This window comes from Hypanus sabinus (genome assembly GCF_030144855.1).
Source record: "Hypanus sabinus isolate sHypSab1 chromosome X2 unlocalized genomic scaffold, sHypSab1.hap1 SUPER_X2_unloc_20, whole genome shotgun sequence".
NCBI lineage: Eukaryota > Metazoa > Chordata > Chondrichthyes > Myliobatiformes > Dasyatidae > Hypanus > Hypanus sabinus.
This window is the reverse complement of record NW_026778991.1, coordinates 509,918-533,413: the sequence shown is the minus strand read 5'-3', so window position 1 is coordinate 533,413 and position 23,496 is coordinate 509,918. Positions and strand designations below refer to the sequence as shown.

The following is a 23,496-nucleotide window of genomic DNA, read 5'->3' as shown; positions in this document are numbered from 1 at the left end:
ACATATTCTCAGGTACATCTATTTCAATGCACGGAGTATTGTCGGTAAAACAGATGAGTTCAGGGCTTGGGTTGACACGTGGGATAACGTCATTACTGCTATTAGTGAGGGGCAGAACTGGCAGCTCAATGTTCTGGTAAAATTGGAGAACGGCCAATTTTGTGGAAATGAAAAAGGATCCAGGAAGAGTGGATTGGGATAAGTTTTTTTTCTGGCAAGGATGTGTTCAGTAAGTTCACAGGCATAAGAAATTAAATAGAGATTGGGTTGGAAATGTTATAGCAACTTCATTTAATTCAAAATCGAGAGGAGTTGCAATTTCGGTTAATAAATCTTTACCAATTAAAATACAAAATGTAATAATTGATTCTGTGGAGAGATATGTGATTATACATTGTCAAATTTTTTCAGAATTATGGACTTTTATGAACATTTATGCACCAAATGAAAATGATGCAAAATTCATACAAGAAGATTTTTTGAACTTGGCTGACGCAAATTATAAAATATTAATAAGCAGAGATTTTAATTTTTGTTTAGATCCAGTTTTGGATAGGTCAACTAAAGTTGTTACAAAATTAAAAGTAATAAAACTAACTTTATCATTAATGGAAGATTTAAACCTGATTGATATATGGAGAAAAATTAATCCAAGAGAAAGAGATTATTCATTTTATTCAAATAGACATAAAACTTAGATGGAGATTTAATACAATTTTATTAAAACGTCAAGATTTTTGTGATTTTATGAAAAAACAGATTCAATTTTTTTTGGATACAAATTTACATTCAATTGAGGATAAAATTGTATTATAGGAAGCGATGAAAGCATATTTTAAGGGGTCAGATTGTAAGTTATACATCTAAAATTAAGAAGGAAAATTGGGAAAAGATATCATAAAGTTAGAAAAAGAATCTCAATGATATATGACAGAAGAAAAATAAAGACAACTTGTTAATAAAAAACTACAATATAATACACTCCAGACATATCGTACAGAAAAAGTAATTATGAGAACTAAACAGAAATATTATGAATTAGTTGAAAGATCACATAAAATTCTTGCTTGGCAGTTGAAAACAGAACAGGCTTTTAAAACAATAAATGCAATTAGAACAAGTGTAAATAAGGTTGCTGATAAACCTTTAGAAATTAATGAAACTTTATTTTTTTTTATATACTGAACTATATCAATCAGAATCACAAAATAAGATTACTGAGATAGATAAATTTTTTATCACAAATAACCCTTCCAAAATTTAATTTGGAAGAACAGAAAGGATTAGATATGCCCTTTACATTAAAAGAGGTTGAAGAAGCTTTAGGATCACTTCAGAGTAATAAATCCCCAGAAGAAAATGGTTTTCCTCCTGAATTTTATAAAAAAATTTAAAGATATATTAATTCCTCCCTTTATGGAATTAATATACCAAGTGGAAAGAATGCATAAACTCCCACAATCTTTTTTAACAGCGATCATAACGGTATTGCCAAAAAAAGAGATCCTCTAAAACCAACATCATATAGGCCTATTTCTTTGTTGAATACAGATTATAAGATAATAGCAATAATTTTATCTAATAGAATATCTAAATATTTACCAAAATTAATACATATGGATCAAACAGATTTTATTAAAAACAGACAATCAATGGATAATCTAACCTGGTTACTTAGTATAATTCATCTGGCACAAAAAAGAGAGGAAATGAGTGTGGCATTTGCTTTGGATGCAGAAAAAGCATTTGATAGATTGGAATGGGATTTTTTGTTTAAGGTATTGGAAAAATATGAGCTAGGAAGATCTTTTATACAATGGATTAAAACCTTAAATACTAATCCTCAAGCTAAAGTAGTTACAAATGCTCAGATTTCAACACCATTTTGCTTAACGAGGTCAACTGGACAAGGCTGCCCGTTATCACCTGCTTTATTCGTATTGGCAAAAGAACCATTAGCTGAATTAATTAGAACAGATTCAGATTTTGGTGGTTTTAGAGTTAATCAAGAAGAATATAAGATTAATTTATTTGCTGATGATGTTTTGATTTATTTAACAAACACATTACAATCTTTGCAAAGATTATCTTTTAAATTGGAAGAATACGGGAAAGTATTAGGGTATAAATTAAATTGGGATAAAAGTGAAATTTTACCCCTTACCAAACTAAATTATAATCAATGTCGATTAGTAACTCAATTTCGATGGTCAATAAATGGGATAAAATATTTAGGTATCAGAGTTGACAATGATGTAAAAATTTATATAAACAAAATTATTTGCCATTATTAAAAAAAATAAAAGAGGATCTTGATAAATGGATGATGTTACCAATAACATTAATAGGTAGAGTTAATGCTGTAAAAATGAATATATTCCATAGATTGCAATATTTATTCCAAACTTTACCAATACAATTACCGCAGAAGTTTTTTCAAGAACTAAATAAATATGTAAGGAAATTTCTTTGGAAAGGAAAGATGTCAAGAATATCATTGGAAAAATTGAGATGTAAATTTGATTTAGGAGGGTTACAACTTCCAAATTTTAAGAATTATGATAAAGGAAATCAACTTAGATTTATTGCATCTTTTTTTGATGAAAAAAAAACCCGGCATGGATTAGAATAAAATTAGATAAGATAGGAGAAAACATACCAGAAGATTTTACATACAAATGGGAATCCAAATTGATACGGGAAAAAAAAGAATCTCCTATATTAAGACTCTTGATTGATTTATGGAATAAGGTAAATATGGACGATAAGATAAAGAAATCTTTATTAGCAAACTTTAATTCAAAATAGGCTTATTCCTTTTACAATGGATAATAAACTTTTACATAATTGGTTCCAAAAGGGGATTAAATATATACGTAATAGTTTTGAAGGAGGTATATTGATGTCGTTTGATCAATGAAAAAATAAATATAAAATATCAAACAACACTCTTTTCTCTTATTTTCAATTAAAGGACAATTTACGAAAAAAGCTGGGTCAAACAATGTTGATGCCAAAACTTAGTGAAATAGAAATATTAATTCAAAAAGGAAAAATTTAAAAAAATACATCTTGTATGTACAATTTGATTCAAAAACAGACTGAATCTGGAATTCATAAATCAAGACAAAAATGGGAAACTGATTTGAATTTTAAAATTGTTGGAAAAAGTTGGTCAAGATTATGTTCTGATAGTATGATAAATACAATAAATGTTCAAATTAGATTAATACAATATAATTTTTACATCAATTATATATAACACCACAGAAAATAAAGAGATTAAATTCAAATATGTCTGACCAATGCTTTCGATGTAATCAAGAAATTGGTACTTTTTTACATTCTACTTGGTCTTGTTTTAAAATTCAACCATTTTCGATATATCTGACTTTTATTGGAACAAAGTACTGGAGTTCAACTCCCAAATAGTCCAATATTATTTTTATTAGGAGATATTGAAAGGACAATACTGAAAATTAAATTGAATAAGTATCAGAAAAAATTTAAAAATATTGCATTGGAAGTAGCTAAAGAAGTTATCGCAATTACTTGGAAATCTGAGTTATATTTAACTATGGATCATTGGAATAATGAAATATATTGTTGTATTCCACTTGAAAAAATTACATATAATCTGAGAAATGAATATCATATATTTTTCAAAATTTGGCTCCCATACCTACAAAAGATGGTATTAAATATAGAGGTCCTTTGAAGATAAAATTATAATGTAATTGGGGAAAGTAAGAATACATATAAATATTATTTTGAACTCCATGGAGCATGTGGGTATCCTCCAATATCGAGGCAATCTTTTTCTTCCTTATTTCTTTCTTTAGATAAGGGTTAAGGTGGGGAGGGGGAGGAGGATTAATATTATTTTTCTTTTTCTTACTAATTTTTCATTACATTTATTCTTTGTAATTTTCTAAAAATTTAATAAATAAATAAAAAGAGCATCCCAGTAATCCAACAGCCCACTCACCTTTGCTACCCTTTATGTCATTTCCTTACGTTTAACACAATTATTACGTGCCTTTTCCAGCTCAAACTGTGAATTGATTTATAGTCAGTCCCATAATTTAATAGCTTTTATTTGAAAACTATCTACCCTCGCAAAGATTGTACTTAAGACTGCATTTGATTTTTCTTCAGCCTTGTACGCTTCACATTGAAGTAGTATGTGTTTCGACGGTTTCATAATGACAAAATGTACACGACACAGAATGAAGTTTTCCAATTAGTTACAAGGCGTAATTAAGCATAGTGTGGATATTTCTGTCATGTGAATATCATTCCTTCACTTGTTTTAAGCCCTTCTTCTATAAACCCAACAGGTTTATGTATTCTGGAAAGGTGTCTGTCTTTACGTCCATTATCCTACGTCTTGCCATAAGCCCCTAATTCTTAACACTACCAACCTTTTAGCTTCTAATTTGCTAAGTGGGTCTATATCCACAGCTTAACATTTAACAGCTTTTGGAGCTAAACAATCAAAATCATCATTTACCTCAACAGCGTGATGTGCAGGGCCCCATAATGTGCAGACATATAAATCAAACTTTATATATGAAATACCGTTTGACAAGTTTCCAACAGTCAATCTGACCTACTGCCAGAATGACCTGTTTAAGACTCATCAAAACCGAAATGTATTCTGAGCAAATTATAAGGACCAATTTCTTCCATCCACTGTAAGCCTAAACTGTTGGCAAAGAATTCTGCCTTCTGTGCTGATAAATGGCTATAAGTCATTTCTTTATCATTACCTGCAATTCAGGCACACAAAAACAGCCACACCAACATCCCCAATTAAATTATCTTTTGATTCATCTGTAAAAATGGTTACTGTATGATAATAACTTTCATTAATATACTGATGACCAACAGACTCTCAGGCAGAACTGAATCCGATCGTGTAAAAACTAAAATCACCTGAAGTCATTGGAAAAAACAATGTGGGGTTACAGAGAAAGCTACAGTGGGACATACTGTATCATCAAACACACCCATATTCGCAGCGTGGTAAGAACCCAGCCACCCAAAACAAAAAACACTCTTCTAGTGATGTCCCCAACCGTCCTCCAGCGCACCTTTGACAGGATGATCATTTCCTTGACCCGCAAATTAATCCAGTATGTTGACATCAACTTGAATCTTTGAGGGCAATTGTCCCATTGCAATCAGTAAAGCCAAAACAGGAGACAACATTACCGCACCAGAACACAATCTAAAAGTCTGTAATTGTATCACATACAAACACTTTTAATTTGAAGATGAAGGTGATCCACAAGCCACACAGACATAATCAAGAACAGATCAAATTAAACAAATATAATTGGTCAAAGATTTTCATGTTGCACCCAAGAATACCCACATAGATGTCTGAGGAGATTTAAAGCTCCTTTACATTTATCAATTATTTTACTGATAGTTGCTTCCCCGTCAGCTTATTATCCATCCACATAATGAGAAATCTTACCACTGACACTTCCTCAAGACATTAATCCTATAAATTAAAATCAACTGCAAGTCTATTAATGCTGTTTGTAAACCACGTAATGTGTTTTAACGACTGAAAGCTTACAATCCTCATCAATCTGCCCACTGTTTGATCCATTAATTGTAAATTGCAGTTAATACCTCAAATCCATAAAGCTAAGTCATCTGTATATTGTGGTTTTCCCATCTCAGAGAAAATATCATTAATCATAATATTAAATAATGAAGGGCTACAAATACTGCCTTGTGGGATCTCATTCTCTATCTCATAGACACAGACATGCCGACCTTTACTTGGACAGTCCATACAAAAAAAAAACTCAGAAAAATTATACAATGTCCCCCTTACTCCTAATTTAATCAAAAGTCCTTTCTTCCATATCATTTCCCTTTTCAGTCTCAAGAAATATTGCTATTACAACATCTTTATTTAATTGTGCTTTCCGAATATCATCTTCCAAACCTAAAACTGAATCTAATGTCATTTCACACTTCCAAAATCCACTCTAATAAAACACTTTATCACCACTCTTTCCAAAATATAACTCAAGCGCTTGATTACTATACATTCCATAAGTTTACATAAATGAGACTTTCACGATATAGGCCCTTAACTAGAAGGATCAAGTGGGGATCTGCCAGGTTTTCAGGCACTACTATTTCCATTTTCCATGAGGAAAGTAGATGCACAATTCAAATATTTAATATTTTACAAATGCGAATTATATACAATTACAATTTCAAATATCACTCTTTCCTGGAGACACCTGACCTGCATTATTAATAGACTTCTTAAATTCATACAAAGAAATCTCTCCATCAGTGATACTATCATTGCTGCAGCTGACTTCCAGCACATCAGGGTATTCACTGAAAAACATATCCCTATATTGTTTAACTTCTTCACTTAAATTAATCTCATCAAATGACCCAGCCAGTAACACAACCTTCCCTGTTTCAGTAACAATCATTTTGCCCTCAATAATCAACACTGGAATATTATGATCCCCACAAATCCCATTTTCTAAATCATATCCCAAACAATTCCAAGTTTGATATCCCTTCATATAACCTCCAATAAATCACCTACTTCCTCACCACGGCCTTTGCCCTTTTATTGTTAATAATGTAACTCGGAGACTGATGCACCATCACATAAAAACTCACATTTCTCCCAATTTGCTTCCTGTCCCGTTATAAATCCAAATCCAAACTCATAAAGACTGGAAGGCTGACTGACGTTCACATAAACTAATCACCTTCCGAGTTCCCATTTGAGCGACAGGCACTGCAGCCAATGACAGCAGGGGTCAGTGTTACGTCTGAGCTACGATAGGCTGGAGGAAATCGGCCCATGACCAGCCCCTCCTCTTCCGCTCCATCGCCATGGCGGAGATCAGCGAGTCGCTTCTGTCGGTGTCGCCGGCCTCGGCGCCCACAAGGACGGTTGTGATTCCCCTTCGCGCCTCGGTGGGTCTGTTTCGGGGACGTCTGTGGTGGCTGACGAAACATGCTTTGACAGGGAGCGAGCGAGGACCAATGACTACAACTCCCAGAAGGCCCCACTGATGACGTTGTGGTGTTGTTTCGGGGTAAGGTATCAAAGCAAAATGGAGGAAAATGTAATGCATTAAGTTTTCTGGACTGTGTCGTGCCTTCAATAAACAATTAAACTAAAAGAGAGATTCCAGCGAGAAATAGATAGAACACAGAACTATACAGCACAGTACAGGCCCTTCGGCCCACAATGTTGTGCTGACCCTTAAACTCTGCCTCCCTTAGCTTAAATTCCTCCATACATCTGTCTAGTAGTCTTCACTAGTGTATCTGCCTCCACCACTTACTCGGGCAGTGCATTCCACGCACCAACCACTCTCTGAGTATAAAATCTTCCTCTAATATCCCCCTTGAACTTCCCTCCCCTTACCTTAAAGCCATGTCCTCTTGTATTGAGCAGTGGTGCCCTGGGGAAGAGGCGCTGCCTGTCCACTCTATCTATTCCCCTTAATATCAACTATACCTCTATCATTTCTCCTCTCATCCTCCTTCTCTCCAGAGAGTAAAGCCTTAGCTCCCTTGATCTCTGATCATAATCCATACTCTCTAAACCAAGCAGCATTCTGGTAAATCTGCTCTGTACCCTTTCCAGTGCTTCCACATTCTTCTTATAGTGAGATGACCGGAACTGGACAGAGTACTCCCTGTGGCCCAACCAGAGTTTTATAGAGCTACATCATTACATCGCGACTCTTAAACTCTGTCCCTCAAGTTATGAAAGCTGACACCGCATAAGCTTTCGTAACTACTTTGTCTACCTGTGAGGCAACTTTCAGGGATCTGTGTACATGTAGCCCCAGATCCCTCTGCTCCGCTGCACTGCGAAGTATCCTGCCATTTACTTTGTACTCTGCCTTGGAGTTTGTCCTTCCAAAGTGTACCACCTCACACTTCTTTGGGTTGAACTCCATCTGCCAATTCTCAGCCCACTCCTGCATCCTTTCAATGTCTCTCTGCAATCTTAGACAATCCTCTTCATTATCCACAACACCACCAATCTTTGTGTCTTATGCAAACTTGCCAACCCATTCTCCTACCCCCACGTCCAGGTCGTTAATAAAAATCACAAAAAGTAGGGGTCCCAGAACTGACTCTTGTGGGATACCACTAGTCACAACCCTCCAATCCAAATGTACTCCCTCCCAGAACTCTCTGCTTTCTGCAGGCAAGCCAATTCTGAATCCACCTGGTCAAACATCCCTGGTTCCCAAGCCTTCTGACTTTATGAATAAGCCCACCGCGTGTAACTTAATCAAATGCATTACTAAAATCCATGTAGATCACATCCACTGCACTACCCTCATCTATATGTCTGGTCACCTCTTAAAAGAACTCTATCAGGCTTTTTAGACACGATCTGTCCTTCAGAAAGCCATGCTGACTGTCACTGATCAGACCATGATTCTTTAAATGCCAATAAATCCTATCTTTCTGAATCTTTTCCAACAGCTTTCCCACCACAGATGTAAGGCTCAATGGTCTATAATTATCTGGACTATCCCTACTACCCTTTTTGAACAAGGGGACAACATTCGCCTCCCTCCAATACTCCGGTACAATTCCCGTGGACAATGGGGACATAATGATCTTCGCCAGAGGCTCAGCAATCTATTTCCTTGCCTCGGATGCAGAACTGGGAAGCGCAGATGGAGTTCAACACAGATGAAGAGGTTCATTTCTGCAGGTCAAATTTGAACACAGAATATAATATTAATGGTAAGACTATTGGCATTGTGGACGGTCAGAGAGATCTTGGGGTCCATGTCCATTCGACACTCAAAGCTGCTGTGGAGGTTGGCAGTGTTGTTAGGAAGGTGTCTGGTGTGATGGGCTTCATCAACCGTGGGATTGAGTTCAAGAGCTGTGAGGTGATGTTGAAGCTATATTTCTCCTAACCTGTACAAAAGTAATTGTACCCCAACGCGGCAGGGCTGTGGGCTTAGTTGGACCCCACTTGGGAGTCCTGTGTTCAGTTCTGGTGTCCTCACTACAGGAAGGATGTGGATACTACAGAGAGTGTAGAGTAGATTTACAAGGATGTTGCTCTTGGATTGGAGAGCATGCCTTATGAGAATAGATTGAGTGAACTTGGCCTTTCCTTCTTGGAGCGACGGAGGATGAGAGGTGACCTGATAGAGGTGTATAAGATGGTGAGAGGCTTTGACCATGTGGATAGCCAGAGGCATTTTCCAAGGCTTGAAGTGCCTAACATGTGGGGACGTAGTTTTAGCTGCTTAGAAGTCGGTACTGAGGGAATGTCAGGGGTAAGTTTCTTACACACAGAGTGCTGGGTGCGTGGAATGCACTGCCGGCAGCGATGGTGGAGGTGGATACAACAGGATATTTTAATAGACTCTTAGATAGCGTCATGGAGGTTAGAAACACAGAGGGCTATATGATCGGGAAATCCGAGGCAGTCTCTAGAGTAGGTTACATGGTCGGTACAACATTGTGGGCTGAAGAGCCTGTAATGTGCTGTAGATTTCTGTGTTCTGTGTCAAAGACAGGCAGAGGGATTAGTTTAAATGGACAGGAGGACAGCATGAAAAGGTTGGGCCGAAAGGCCTGTGTTAGTGCCGTAAGTGACGGGTTCTGTCCCAACCATCGACTCTAATCCCCTCAACAGATGCTGCCTGACATGATAACGTTCTTGAAACGTTGCATTCAGTTCCGCTTAGCATTCTGTACAAAGCATGTTTTGTGCTGGAAGAGTGCAGAGGAGATTCATCATGATTGAGGGGGCTTCTGTTCATAAGTCCATAAGGCATAGGAACAGAATTAGGCCATTCAGCCCATTGAGTCAGCCACCTTTCCATCATGGCTGATCCCAGATCGCACTCAATTCCAGATATCTGACCTCCCGCCATATCCTTTGATGCCCTGACCGATCAGGAAACGATCAACTTCCACCTTGAATATACCCACACACTCGGCCTCCACCGCAGTCTGTGGCAGAGAATTCCACAGATCCAATACACCTTGGCTAATAAAAAAAATAAGCTGCTTACCTCTGTTTGAAAAGGTGGCCCCTCAACTTTGTGGCTGTGCCCCACCACAGGAAATACCTTCTCCGCATCCACCTTATCCAGTCCTTTCAACATTCGGTAGGTTTCAATGAGATGCCCCGCATTTTTCTGAGTTCCAGTGAGCACAGGGTCAAAGCTGCAAAGTCCTCCTCACATTTTAACCCCTTCATTCCCAAAATAATCCTTCTGAACCTCCTCTGGACTCTCTCCAATGACAACACATCCTGTCTGAGATGTGGGGCCCAACACTGTTGACACTTCTCCAAGTGTGGCCTGACTCATGTCTTATAAAGCCTCAGCATTATCTCGTTGCTGTTATATTCATGGGGCGAGATTGGACTGTGTCTACAGGGGGATCTTGGAATGCAAGTTCATAACTCCCAGACAGTGGTTCCATTGTCAGGCAGTTATGTTGCAGCTGTATAAATCTCTTGTTTAACCACATCTGGAGAATTGCATTCGAATGCAAGAATAATGTGGAGGTTTTGAATGGTGAGCCAAAGAGGCTTTACAGGATGCTGCCTGGATAAAGTGAGACCGGACAATCTCGGGGAATTTTCTCCGGAGTGGCAGAGGCTGAGGGAGGTCTGACAGACGTTTACAGGAATGTGAGAGACACAGACAGAGTGGAGAGACGGGATTTTTTCTCTAAGGAGGAAATGTCCAATGCCAGAGGGCATGAACTTCAGGAGAAAGGGGGAACACATCCTCATTGGACCTTTTTTCACTATTGAAGTATTTTGTAATTTAGTGCATTTTGTCTCTTTTCTCTGCATAGCTGCTGTTGAAAAACAAATTGAAAAGGCAATGATGTTAAAAACCTGACTCCGAATGTTTAAAGGAGATTTGCGTTTCGAGTTTTGCTTTTCATTCTCATAGTGGTGGGTGTCTGGAGTGAATTTCGGGTGGTGGTGGAGGCAGGTGCAAACGAGGCTATTAGGTACCACGTGGATGTGAGGAGAATGGAGGGATGTGTTCCTTGTGTAGTCAGAAGGGATTGGTTTTGTAAGGCATGAAGTGACAATTGGTTCAGAACAACACAGTGAGCAGAAGGGCCTGTTCAAGGACAAGTACAGCAAGCAGAGCAGGTAAACTGGATAAAGTGATCCCACTCAGAGAACAGACTGTGACGTCAGTGGATATATGCCGGCATCACAGTTCTCTCACCAAAGATACTTCACTGCAGGATAAAATGAAGTTTGTGATGTTTATAACCAATCGGGTGAATTGTACTGATCAGGCATCTCATCCTACTGCGAAAATTAAAATTATTGTGAAAGCTGCAGAAAGGTATCTTGGTGTAACTGGTGTTTTGTGGGAAGCTGTAAATGAAGCTCTGAGTTGTGGGGGTTTCTGCATCCCAGTCTACTTGTGAAGATATGTAATGGGATTGAAATATTGAAGCGAAATGCAAGAAGCCTGATTTTACATGGCCAACACTTTCAGCAGTTTATTTCTGATTTGTCAGATTCTTCCGATGTTATATCTGTTCAGGAAACCTGCACATTTTAAGTTTTATTCCTGTGCAGGATTATATTGTCGTTTGGCTTGACAGGTTAGTTGGTAGAGGGGTGATGTCAGTTTTATAAGGAAAAGGGGCAGAGTATAGTGTTGTGAATGGGAATAGACTGCATCATGAACTTGTAGAAAATCTTGATTTTAACTTTCTGAATTACATTTGGAGGTTTGGCCATCTACTTTTCTCATGGAAAATGGTTGTAGTAGTTCCCATTCTAAAACCTGGATCTCCCCGTCTGATCCTCCTTCTTGTAGGCCAATATCATTAAAGTCTCATTTATGTAAACTTGTGGAATGTATGGTAATCGAGTGTTTGAATTACATTTTCGATAAAAGAGGTAAATTCACGTTTTATCAGAGGGGAATTTGGAACGGTAGAATAAGACCATAAGACAAAGGAGCAGAAGTCGGTCATTCAGCCCATCGACTCTGTTCTGCCAATTCATCATGAGCTGATCCATTCTCCCATTTAGTCCCACTCCCCCGCCTTCTCACCATAACCGTTGATACCCTGGCTACTCAGATACCTAGCAATCTCTGCCTTAAATAACATTGGAATCAGTTTGGGTTTGGAAGATCATATTAGAAAAGTACAGTTAAATAAACATGTTGTAATAGCAATATTTTTGATATTGAAGAGGCAAATAATATTTATTGAAGGACGGACTTTTGATTAATTTTTGGAAATGCAATTGAGAGGGCTATTGTACAATTTTTCTGATTGTTTCTATTTGTACGTCTTGTAAAGGTATGGGTGGGCAAGTATGACATTAAATTCATTTTTATATTTGGAAGATGGTATTAGTAAAGCCAGTTAAATATAGATGTTGTAACAGTAGTATTTTTACTATTCAAAAGGGAAATGGTATTTATGGAAGGAAAGAATTTTTATGAAATTGTGGAAATGAGGATGGAGGGGCTATTATCTAACTTTGAGTTGTTTTAATTGAACATTTTGTGTCAGGTATGGGTGGGACAAGTTATGTGTTTTTCAGACAGGATTAATGGACCTGCACTTGATTGGAAATGATATGGTCAAACTCCTTAAAAGGTGTCAGTGGTGAGATTTCCAGGCATGTGGATGGATAATAAGCTGACATGGAAGCACCGGACAAAAATAATTGATAAATATAAAGAAACATTAAATACTCTTCGTTATCCCTGTGAGTATTCTTGGGTGTGACATGAAAATATTTGATGACCAATCTCATTTGTTTATTTGGATCTATTCTTGATTATAGTTGTGGTTTATAGATCATTTTCAACTTTATTATGTTTGTGTGTGATACAAGCACAGGCTTTGAGACTGTGTGGTGGTGCAGTCAGGTCGTCCCCTGTTTCGGCTTTACTGATTGAAATTATGGAGTTTGAATTTAATCTTAACATATTGGATTAATTTAAGGGGGAAACATGAGTATGCTGTTAAAGGTGTGCTGGAGGACTTTTGGGAACTTCACAAGAAGAGTGTTTTTAGTTTTCGTTGCCTGGGTTCTGATCACATTGGAAATATGTGTTTGTTGGGTTATGCAAATCGTCCCACAGTTGTGTTCTCGGTAACCCCACCTTGTTTCTGTCAATGCCTTTATTTGATTATAAGATACTCAATTTAATGAAGTCTAACAATTCTGTTCTGCCTGAGAATTTGTTGGTTCAGTGTATATTAAGGAAATTATTGAGAAAGTTGAACCATTTTCCAGAGGATCAAAATATAATTTAACTGGGATTGTTGATGTTGCTGCGTTCTGCGTGAATTATTGGTAACAATAAAAAATGACCTACCAGCTATTTATCAGGTGCAACAGAATCGCTTGTCATCATTTCACGCTTACAGTGGGTAAGGAATTTTTTTGCTGCAAAGTTGTAATTCTTTCAGATTCCCTTTCGGTTTTCAAGAGTCTTAAAAAGGTCATTCTTGCAGCAGGTCAGATTTACTGCTGGAAACTCATCCAACATTGTTTCATATTCAAAGGTTTGAATTCGGGGTGTGCACTGATTTGGGGTGCATGAAGACACGGGTCCTGAGGAGTTGGTAGATCAGAGGGATCTGTGAACACAGGTTCATAATGACTTGAAAGTGGCGTCACAGGTAGACAGCATCAAAATGAGTGCTTTTGGCACATTGGACTTCATAAATCAAAGTATTGAGTACAGCAGATGGGATGTTATGTTGAAGTTGTATAAGTCGTTGGTCAAGCCTAATCTGGAGTATTGTGTGTAGTTTTTGTTACCTGCCTAAAGGAAAATTATCAACAAAATAGAGAGAGTGCAGAGAAATTTACGTTTGCTGGGACTTGAGGACTCGAGCTTTAGAAAAAGTTAAGGACTTTATTCCCTTTAGTGTTGGAAAATGCAGGCAGGATTTTTCATCTGAGGTTGGGTGAGATGGGAAATGGAGGTCGCAGTTTAAGGGTGAAATGTAAAATAATTATAAGGAATCTGAGTGGGATTTCCTTCACTCTGAAGGTGGTGAGCGTCGGGGAAGAGCTGCCAGTGGAAGTTATGGATTTCATTGTAGAAAAGTTTGGATCAGTACATGGACGGGAGGGGTATTGAGGACCATGGTCCAGCTGCGGTTATGGGACTCCGCAGAATAACAATTCGGTATGGACTAAATGGGAAAAAGGGTTTGTTTGTTATAGTGCTCTCTGACTCCAAATAAAGTGTCGATGAAGGGGAATTGGTTGGGGCTGTTGTCGGGAAGCTTTCAGGATTTCCTGCTGGGGACAGATGTGAATTGATACTAGATATCCATGGTCAAGGTGTGGCGCGCGCTCTCTCTCTCTCTCTCTCTCTCTCTCTCTCTCTCTCTCTCTCTCTCTCTCTCTCTCTCTCTCTCTCTCTCTCTCTCTCTCTCTCCCTCTCTCCCTCTCTCCCTCTCTCCCTCTCTCCCTCTCTCCCTCTCTCCCTCTCTCCCTCTCTCCCTCTCTCCCTCTCTCCCTCTCTCCCTCTCTCCCTCTCTCCCTCTCTCCCTCTCTCCCTCTCTCCCTCTCTCCCTCTCTCCCTCTCTCCCTCTCTCCCCCTCTCCCCCTCTCCCCCTCTCCCCCTCTCTCTCCCCCTCTCTCTCTCCCCCCCTCTCTCTCCCCCCCTCTCTCTCCCCCCCTCTCCCCCCTCTCTCTCCCTCCCTCTCTCTCCCTCCCTCCCTCCCCCCATTGCCATTCACCCCGCTTCCAAAAAATTGCCCGTTTCTCCTCTTTACCTCAAACTCTCCTGCCCCCATTTTCACCCCTTCCCTCTCTTGCCACCTCTGCTTCCCCGTTCCCTCACCGTCACTTTCTCTCCATCTCATGTCTCCCAATCCCTCATCCTTTCTCTTCCTCCTCTCGCCTCACCTATTTCCCTCTTTTTCACACACTCTCTCTCCTTTCATCCGTTCACTTCCCCACTGACACACCCTTGTTCTCCGCACATTCCTCCCTACTCTACCCACTCACTCAATCCCCTTCTTCTCTCCCTTATTGTCTCTTTCTCCCTTTCTACTCAATGCTTCCCCTGCCTCTCACCCTCACCACAATTCCTCCTTTACTGCAGCTCGTTTTCTGGGCCACCCTCCCGTCCCTACATCCCCCACCCGTACTGTGATGACGGTTGACTCGCACAGTAAATTGTCTGATGTTGTACAATTCTTCGTTGTTTGGACAGTGACAATGTTTTCTCGGAAGATGAAGGCTTGTGGTTTCCAGGAGAGGCCAGTTTGTTCCCTTTTTATGTGCTACAGAATAGGCCGGGTTAGGGAGTGTGGAGGAGAGAGGAGAGAGGAGAGAGGAGAGAGGAGAGAGAGAGAGAGAGAGAGAGAGAGAGAGAGAGAGAGAGAGAGACTAAATACCTACAGCCTCTATTTCTTACCCCTGTCCTCCTCTCTTCATCCGTTCTCATCCACACTGCCCAACTCTTTCCTCCACACATTCCTCCCTAATCTTCCCCCTTTTCTGTCGCCTTTTCCCCCGCCACCCACCCGTCCCCACATCCCGCACTTTGATGACGGTTGACACGCACAGTGAACTATAGATGTTGTGTAATTCTTCATAGTTTGGAAAGCAGCAATGTTCTCTCAGAGATGAAGGCTTGTGGTTTCCGGGAGAGGCCGGTCTGTTCCCTTTCTGTGCGCTACAGAATAGGTGGGGGCACGGAGTGTGGAGTAGACGGGATAGCCATGTGTTCTCAGCAGCTACGCCGTCACGACAAAGACCGAGCGCTGTCTGTGACCTGGTCTCTGACACAAACACACACAGACACACAAAGAGACGGACAGACACATACAAGGACGCAAAGGAACACATAGAGATGCAAACAGACAGAAATTCTTTAAAAATGAATGCAGTTTGCTTTTTCAATGTTTTAAGATGGAGGCAACTATTCTGTGAACTGTTTGAAATGATTCTTTCTCTGGGATAATCTAATGTGCTTGTGGGGATATCAGCGGGTTTGCGGGTTCACATGGAAATACAACATTCTGTAAAGTTGTCTCCATTGATGCCCTTTATCTCATCAATCTTGATTTAATTATCAATCCAACAACCCCTTCGCTTTGGATGTGCTAGTTGAAATTTTAACAGCTTTTGTAACTGATCCGCTGTGTGCAGGGACCCATAAGAAGTGGAAATATAAACCAATACTCTGCTTATGAAATAATGTTTGATGAGTTTCCAACAGTAAATCTGTCCTACTGCAAGAACTACCTGTTTTAAGACTCATCAAAACCGAACAGGCATCTGAACAAATGACAACTTTACTTGAACAAATTTCCACCACCCACCGTAAGCCTAAAATGATGGAAACAAATTCTACTGTATATACTGATAAATGGTTGGTAAATCGTTTCTTTATTGTTACTTGTAATTCATGAACAAAAAACAGCCACACTGTCATCCCGGTTAAGTTATCTTTTGATTCTTCTGCAGCAATGTTTAACACATCATTATAATTTTCCACAATATACTGACAAATCAAGATTGTCAAGCATAACAGAATCCTGAGACATTAAATTGTGTATGCTAAAATCAACTAAAGGGATTGAGAAAAACAATGTGGGGTTACCAAGAACGCTTCAGTGGGACATATTGCATAATCCAGCGAACCCATATTCACAGCATGATGAGAACCCAGTCCGTGGACAACAAGCTGTGTGAACTGATAAGTGAAATCTCTCACCAGCGGGAAACAAAAGAACGTAATGTTTTGTGCTTTGCGGAGACCTGGTTGACGGAGGAGACACCGGACCACGCCATCGAACCCTTTGGGTTCTCCCTGTTCCCTGTGGACAGCTGGAAACCACTCACTGGGAAGAGTAAAGGAGGTGGGGTATGCTTCATGGTCAACAATGCTTGGTGCAACCCCCAGAATATGCATGTGCTCCAATCCTTTGTTGCCCAGATGTGGAGCAGCTGTTTAGACCCTGCTGGCTGCCCAGGGAGTTCACGGTGTTTTCATCACAGCAGTGTACATTCTGCCCCAGGCTGATACTGACCTGGCTCTCAAGGAACTGTACGAAACCCTCAACACGCTGAAGACTGCCCACCCAGAGGCTGCCTTCATTGTCGCCGTGACTTTAGTCCAGCATCGCTGACTGAATCCCTCCGAAGTGTTGTCAGCACATCCAGGTGAGCTCTCGAGGAGCTGGCACACTCAACCTCTCCATAACGCTTACAAAGTGCTCCTCCGACCACACTTCAACAATCAGATCACTCTCTGATCCGGCTTCTGCCGATGTACAGGCAAAAACTCAAACAAGAAGCGGCCATAGATGATCCGTCCACTGTTGGTCCGACCAATCGGACTTCATGCTGCAGGACCGCTTGGATGACATCAATTGGATTGTCTTCCATGATGAGGATGTGACCAAGTTCACGATGGGGTCACGTGCTTCATCTGAAAGTGTATCGAGAATGTTGTTCTCCAGAAATCGGTCAATGTCGTTTCTTTATCGTTACCTATAATGTGGGCACAATAACAGCCACACTAACAACCCCAGTTAAATTATATTTTGATCCTTCTGTATTAACATATCACAATAAATTTCCTTAATGTACCAATGAACTAACAGATTTCAAGGCGTAACAAGTCCCGAGACTTTATTAAACCGTGTATCCCAAAATCAATAAAGGCATTTACAAAAACAAGTTGGGGTTGCCGGGAATGCCACAGTGGGACATATTGCATAATTCAACGAACCCACATTCCCAGCGTAATAAGAACCCAAGCACCCTAAACTATAACACTCTTCTTGTGATGATCCCAACAGTCCTCCGACACACCTCTAACAGGATGATCATTTCTTTGCTACTTCAAATTAAACCAGTACGTTAACATTAAATTCAACCTCCGAAAAATCAATCAGTAAACCTGAAACAGCAGACGACTTTACTGCACCATAACAGAATCTTGTCTCACAGCCAAACATTTGAAAGTTGGAGATGAAGCTGATCCATCAGCCACAGAATCAAGACAAGATCTAATGAAACAAATGTAAATGGTCAGCAGAGATTTTCATGTTGCACCTGAAGAATATCCACAGAGACACCGAGAATATTTATTGCTCCTTTATATTTATCAATTATTTTACTGATACGGTGCTTCCCTGTCAGCTCATTGTGCATCCACCTGTCTGGAAATCTCACCACTTACACGTCTTCAAGAGTTTGATCAGATGATTTCAAATCAAGCACAGGTCTATTAATCCTGTTTATAAAACATTTGACTTGTGTTTTTTGCCGCTGAAAGCTTAAGTCCCATCTATTTGCCAACTGATTAATTGCTAATGGCATCCTATATACAGTTAAATTGACATTTCTATCTCAAATTCATAAACCTCCATCATCTGTAAATAGTAATTTACCCACCCCTGCACCTATCTCAAAGAAAATATTCTTAATTATAATAAGAATTGATAAATACTGCCTTGTGCTTTCTTGTATCTCAGAAACTTGCGTATAACTTGCACAAGAAATCTAAATAAAAAAATCTCATAAAACTTTACAGTCGAACTTCCAAAAATTAATCAAAAGGCCTGTGTAAAAGCTGAGGAAATGGCATGTAAGTAGCAAAATTGAGTGGGATGTTGGATCATCGGGATGCTTTTAAAGTTCAACAAAAGGCAACTAAGAAGCCATAAGAATGGTAAAGGAGAAACACGAGAGCAAACTCGCCAATAATATAAAACAGGCTATTATATTTTAGCTACATAAGGAGCGAAAGGGAGATGAGAGCTGATATTGGAGCACTGGAAAATGATGCTGGTGAGGTAGTAATGGGAAACAAAAAATGGCAGAGAAACTTAGTGAATACTTTGCATCATTCTTCACTGTGGCAGACACAGAAGGAGCGAGTGCCTTTGCTATTACAAAGGAAAAAGCGCGTGACTAACTCAAAGGTCTGAAGGTGGACAAGTCCCCTGGAACAGATGGACAACAACCCAGAGTCCTGAGAAAAGCTATTGAAGAGATACAGATGCATTGGTCACGGTCTTTCAAGGATCACTTGATTCTGGCATGGTCCCGTCGGATCGGAAAGTAGAAAATTGCACTCTTTACGAAGGGAAGAAGGCAAAAGAAAGGAATTTCTAGGCCAGTCAGCCTGAGTTCCGTGGTTGGGAAAGTATTGTAATCATTTAAGGAGGATGAGTTTCCGAGGTACTTGGAGACTGATGATAAAACAAGTCAATGTCAGCATGGTTTCTGTAAAAGGAAATCGTGCCTGACAAACCTGTTAGAGGTCAGTGAGGAAGTGAAAAGGAGGATGGACAAATGAGAGGCAGTTGATATCATTTACTTCGATTTTCAGAAGGCCTTTGATAAGGTACCACACATGAGGTTGCCGAGAAAGATAAAATCCCATGTTGTTACAGGAAAGATACTGGCATGGACAGAGGAATGTCTGACAGGCAGGAGGCATCAGGTGGGAATAAAATGGGCCTTTTCAGGCTGGCTGCCAGTGACTAGTGTTCCTCAGGGGTCAGTATTGGGACCGCTACTCTTCACATTGTGTATCAACGATTCAGATAATGGAATTGATGACTTTGTGGCAAAGTTTGCGGATGATACAATGATAGGTGGAGGGGAAAGTAGTGCTGAGGAAACAATGTGATTGCAACAGGACTTAGACAACAGAAGGATTGGTTAAAAAAGTGGCAGATTGAATACGGTGTTGGGAAATGTATGATAATACATTTTGGTCAAAGGAATAATAGTGCAGACTAGTGTTTAAATGGGGAGAAAATTCAAATATCAGAGCTGCGGGGGGACTCGTGCAAGAGACCCAGAAAGGTATTTCACAGGTTAAGTCTTAAAGAAAGAAAATACATTGTTGGCTTTTTTGAAGAGGAATGGAATATTTAATTAAGTATATAATCCTGATCCTTTATAATACACAGGTTAGGCCGTACTTGGAGTTTTGTCAATGTTTTTGGTCCCATATCTCAGAAAGGAAGCAGGATCTCATCGAAACCTACCGAGTGTTGAAGGGACGAGACAGGGTGCATGTGTTTCATATGATGGGGCATCCAGAGTAGACGGCACAGCCTCAACATTGAGGGGAGATGTTTTTGAACAGAGGTAAGCAGGAATATTTTTAGCCAGAGAGTAGTGAACCGGTCGAATACACTGCCACGGGCTGCGGTGGAAGCTGTCTGTGGGTATATTTATGGCGGAAGATGGTCATTTCCTGATCGATCAGGCCATCAAAGGACATGGCGAGAAGGCAGGTGTATGGGGTTGAGTGGGATCCGGGATCTGCAATGATAGAATGGCGGAGCAGAATCGATGGGCGGAACGGCCACATTCTGCTCTTATGTCTTACGGTCTTTCCAAGATTCAACTTGACCTCCCTTTTCCAGTCAGCACCGCCCCGGCTTGTCCCCGTTAAACTGACTCAGTGCGGGTGGACTTTAGGACCCGGGGCAGCTCAGGACCGAATCCGCCGTGTTTCTGTTCTGTTGATGGACGTGGTGAGCGAGTTAACATTAATAGATCGATAATTCTCATCTCGTGTTTATTTCACTCTCCGCACATTTATATTTACAGGGACATTACTCCTGACATTGGTCCCAAGACCCAGCCTGTTTACAGAACCGGAGCGGAACTGGAGCAGATTCTTTGACACTTGTTTTCATCGCAAATCCAGAAGACAGTTTAACGTTTTTTCGTGAATTTATTCTGAGTGAAGGTGTGGAGATGGGAGTTGGTCTCCGCGTTGTAAAATGAATCTGTCCCGGACTCGTAACTGAGATAAATTCCCACCCTCCCGGGGTTGGGACAGGCAGCGAGTCGGGGTTCAGGGGAGGTGGCAACACTGAACAAATCATAATTCAAGTCCGATAACCCCTGTCCGATGACCCAGATCAGCCAGATAGTGGCGTCTGTGTCCACAGGACACTCGAAGCTGCTGCGTCGGTTGAGAGTGTTGTTAAGAAGCCGTATGGCGTACTGGGCTTCATCAACTGTGGGATTGATTTCAAGAGCTGTGAGGTAATGTTACAGAGGAACAACGCCTTAGTTAGACCACACCTGGAGTACTGTGTCCAATTCTGGTTACCTCACTACGGGAAGGATGTGGATACTATACAGCGAGTGCAGAGGAGATTTACAAGGGTGTTGCCTGGATTAAAGAGCATGCCTTATGAAAACAGGCAGAGTGAACTTGGCCTTTACTCCTTGGAGTGCCGGAGGGTGAGGGATGACCTGATACACGTGTATAAAATGATAAGAGGCACTGATCGTGTGGATTGCCAGAGGCTATTTCCCAGGGATGAAATGGCTAACACGTGGGGGCACAGTTTTAAGGTGCTTGGAAGTAGGTACAGAGGGGGTTTCAGAGGTAAGTGTTTCACACAGAAAGTGGTGGTGCATGGAATGCATGGCGAAGGTGGCAGAGGTGGATAGAACAGGGCCTTTTAAGAGACTCTTAGTTAGGTACATGGAGCTTAGAAAAATAGAGGGCTATGCGGTAGGGAAGTTCTTGACAGTTTCTAGAGTATGTGACATGGTCAGCACATCATTGAGGGCCGAAAGGCCTGTAATGTGGTGTAGAAATTTTGTTCACTGCCAACGGCGAGATACCGAACAGTGTTGCAGAGAGACAGTTCTTGGGATGCAAGTTCACAGCTCGTTGGATGTGGCGAAACAGGTCGATTAGGTGGTGAAGGAGGCTTATAGAATACCGGCTTTTATTCGTGAAGCGCTGAGTTCAAAATCCAGGAGGTTATATTGTAATTTATAACACTCTGGTCAAACCATGTCCGGAGTATTTATCTGAGGCTTCTGTGGTGCATATCTGGACAGTTCGGACGCAACATCCATGGTCGACCCTCTCCGACGGAGGCCTCACAAACTCACACTGAGAAATATACAAATAACCAATGTCCCAGCATCCGACCCTGCGGTACAGCACTTGTTCCAAATTTCCCTCAGAACAGAGATGAGGAGGAATTTATTCAGAGTGGGGTGGTGAATGTGAGGCATTAATTGCCCTAATTCCTGCTGTCGGTAGTTGCCGGCCTCTGCGTCCAGAACGACAGGCGTGGTTCTCCTCCGACATCACGGTGAATCTGTTCCAACAGATGTTTGTGATGGCTGAGGAATAGTGTTGACGCAGGGAGCGAGTGAGAAGCTGAGACATTAGGACTACAACACCCAGTAGGCTCCGCGGCCCCGTATGTTCGGCAGCTGAAGCTGACTGAGCGCGGTGCCCGATGGGAACTGTAGTTCCAATGAAAAGAGAGCGTTTGTGACTATTCTTCATTGAACAATTTGTGTCATTTGTCACTCTTTACGTAACCCGACAATTACATCGTGACAATGGGGCCTGTGGTGACGGAGGGGAGAATCGGTGGTGCATCACGCTCAGTTTTGGGGTCAGTGCACAGTCACAATCGAGTCTCCTTTTGACACCCGTTCTCCACGGCCGGCAACAAAAGTCGTGAATCTTCACTGCGAATTCCAGGTTAATCCCGTCCTTTCCGAGGCGGCCGGCCAGAGTTGCACAGTTCTCCAGCCGTGGTCTCACCAACATAGAACAATGACAGCAGGGGAACAGGCCCTTCTGCTCACTGTGTTGTTCTGGACCAATTGAACTGGTCACTTTATGTCTCAGTAAACCAGTCCCCTCTGCCTACACAGGGTCCACTTCCCTCCATTCTCCAACCATTCACGTGGTATCTAAAAGCCTCTATCACATCTGCCTCCACCACCACCCCCGGAATTCCTTCCAGACACCATCACTATGAGTCCGAAAACACAGTTGCAACACACATCGACTTTAAACATTCAGAGGCACGTTTAACATTACAGTCTAATATAAGGTGTTTGTATTACAGCAGCAGTGTCATGAAAAGAGAGAAAAATGCACTAAATTACAAAATACACAAACATCGCAAAAAGGACCCGTGAAGTACTGTTCCCCGTTTCTGCTGAAGTGCGTTTCGTCTGCGAGTAGACATTTCCTACTTCGAAACACAATACCGGGCGGCCAGTGTGTCTGTGCTTCTCAGGTACCTATAAACTTCTGTAGGGCTTCCCACAGCCTCTCCCGAACAGAGCAAATTCCCCTGGATTGTCTAGTCTTATTTTATCCAGGCAGCATCTTGTTATCGTGTTCTAATTACCATCCAAATCTTCTGCATTATTCCAGTATTAAAATGCAACATAACTGCCTGACACTGGAACCACTATCTGGGAGATATGAACTCGTATTCCCTCTGTAGATTAGCCCATGAATACAGAAGCAAAGGGATAGCGTTGAGCCTTTATCAGTCACTATTCATGCTGTACTTGGAGTATCGTCAACATTTTTGTGCCCCGTATCTCAGAAAGGAAGTGTTGTCCTCGGAGAGAGTTCAGAGGAATTTCACCAGGATGATTCCGGGAATTAACGGGTTAACATACGAGAAGCATTTGGCAGC

The 23,496-nt window shown here is 40.8% G+C and overlaps 1 long non-coding RNA gene across 1 annotated transcript; it reads left to right on the top strand.

The window, feature by feature from the left end:
* Positions 1–6,418: 6,418 nt before the first annotated feature.
* Positions 6,419–22,254, top strand: LOC132385780 (uncharacterized). Its single transcript, XR_009509277.1, has 3 exons — positions 6,419–7,097; positions 8,512–8,778; positions 20,621–22,254. It is a non-coding gene; the product is annotated as an uncharacterized LOC132385780 (long non-coding RNA).
* Positions 22,255–23,496: the final 1,242 nt, after the last annotated feature.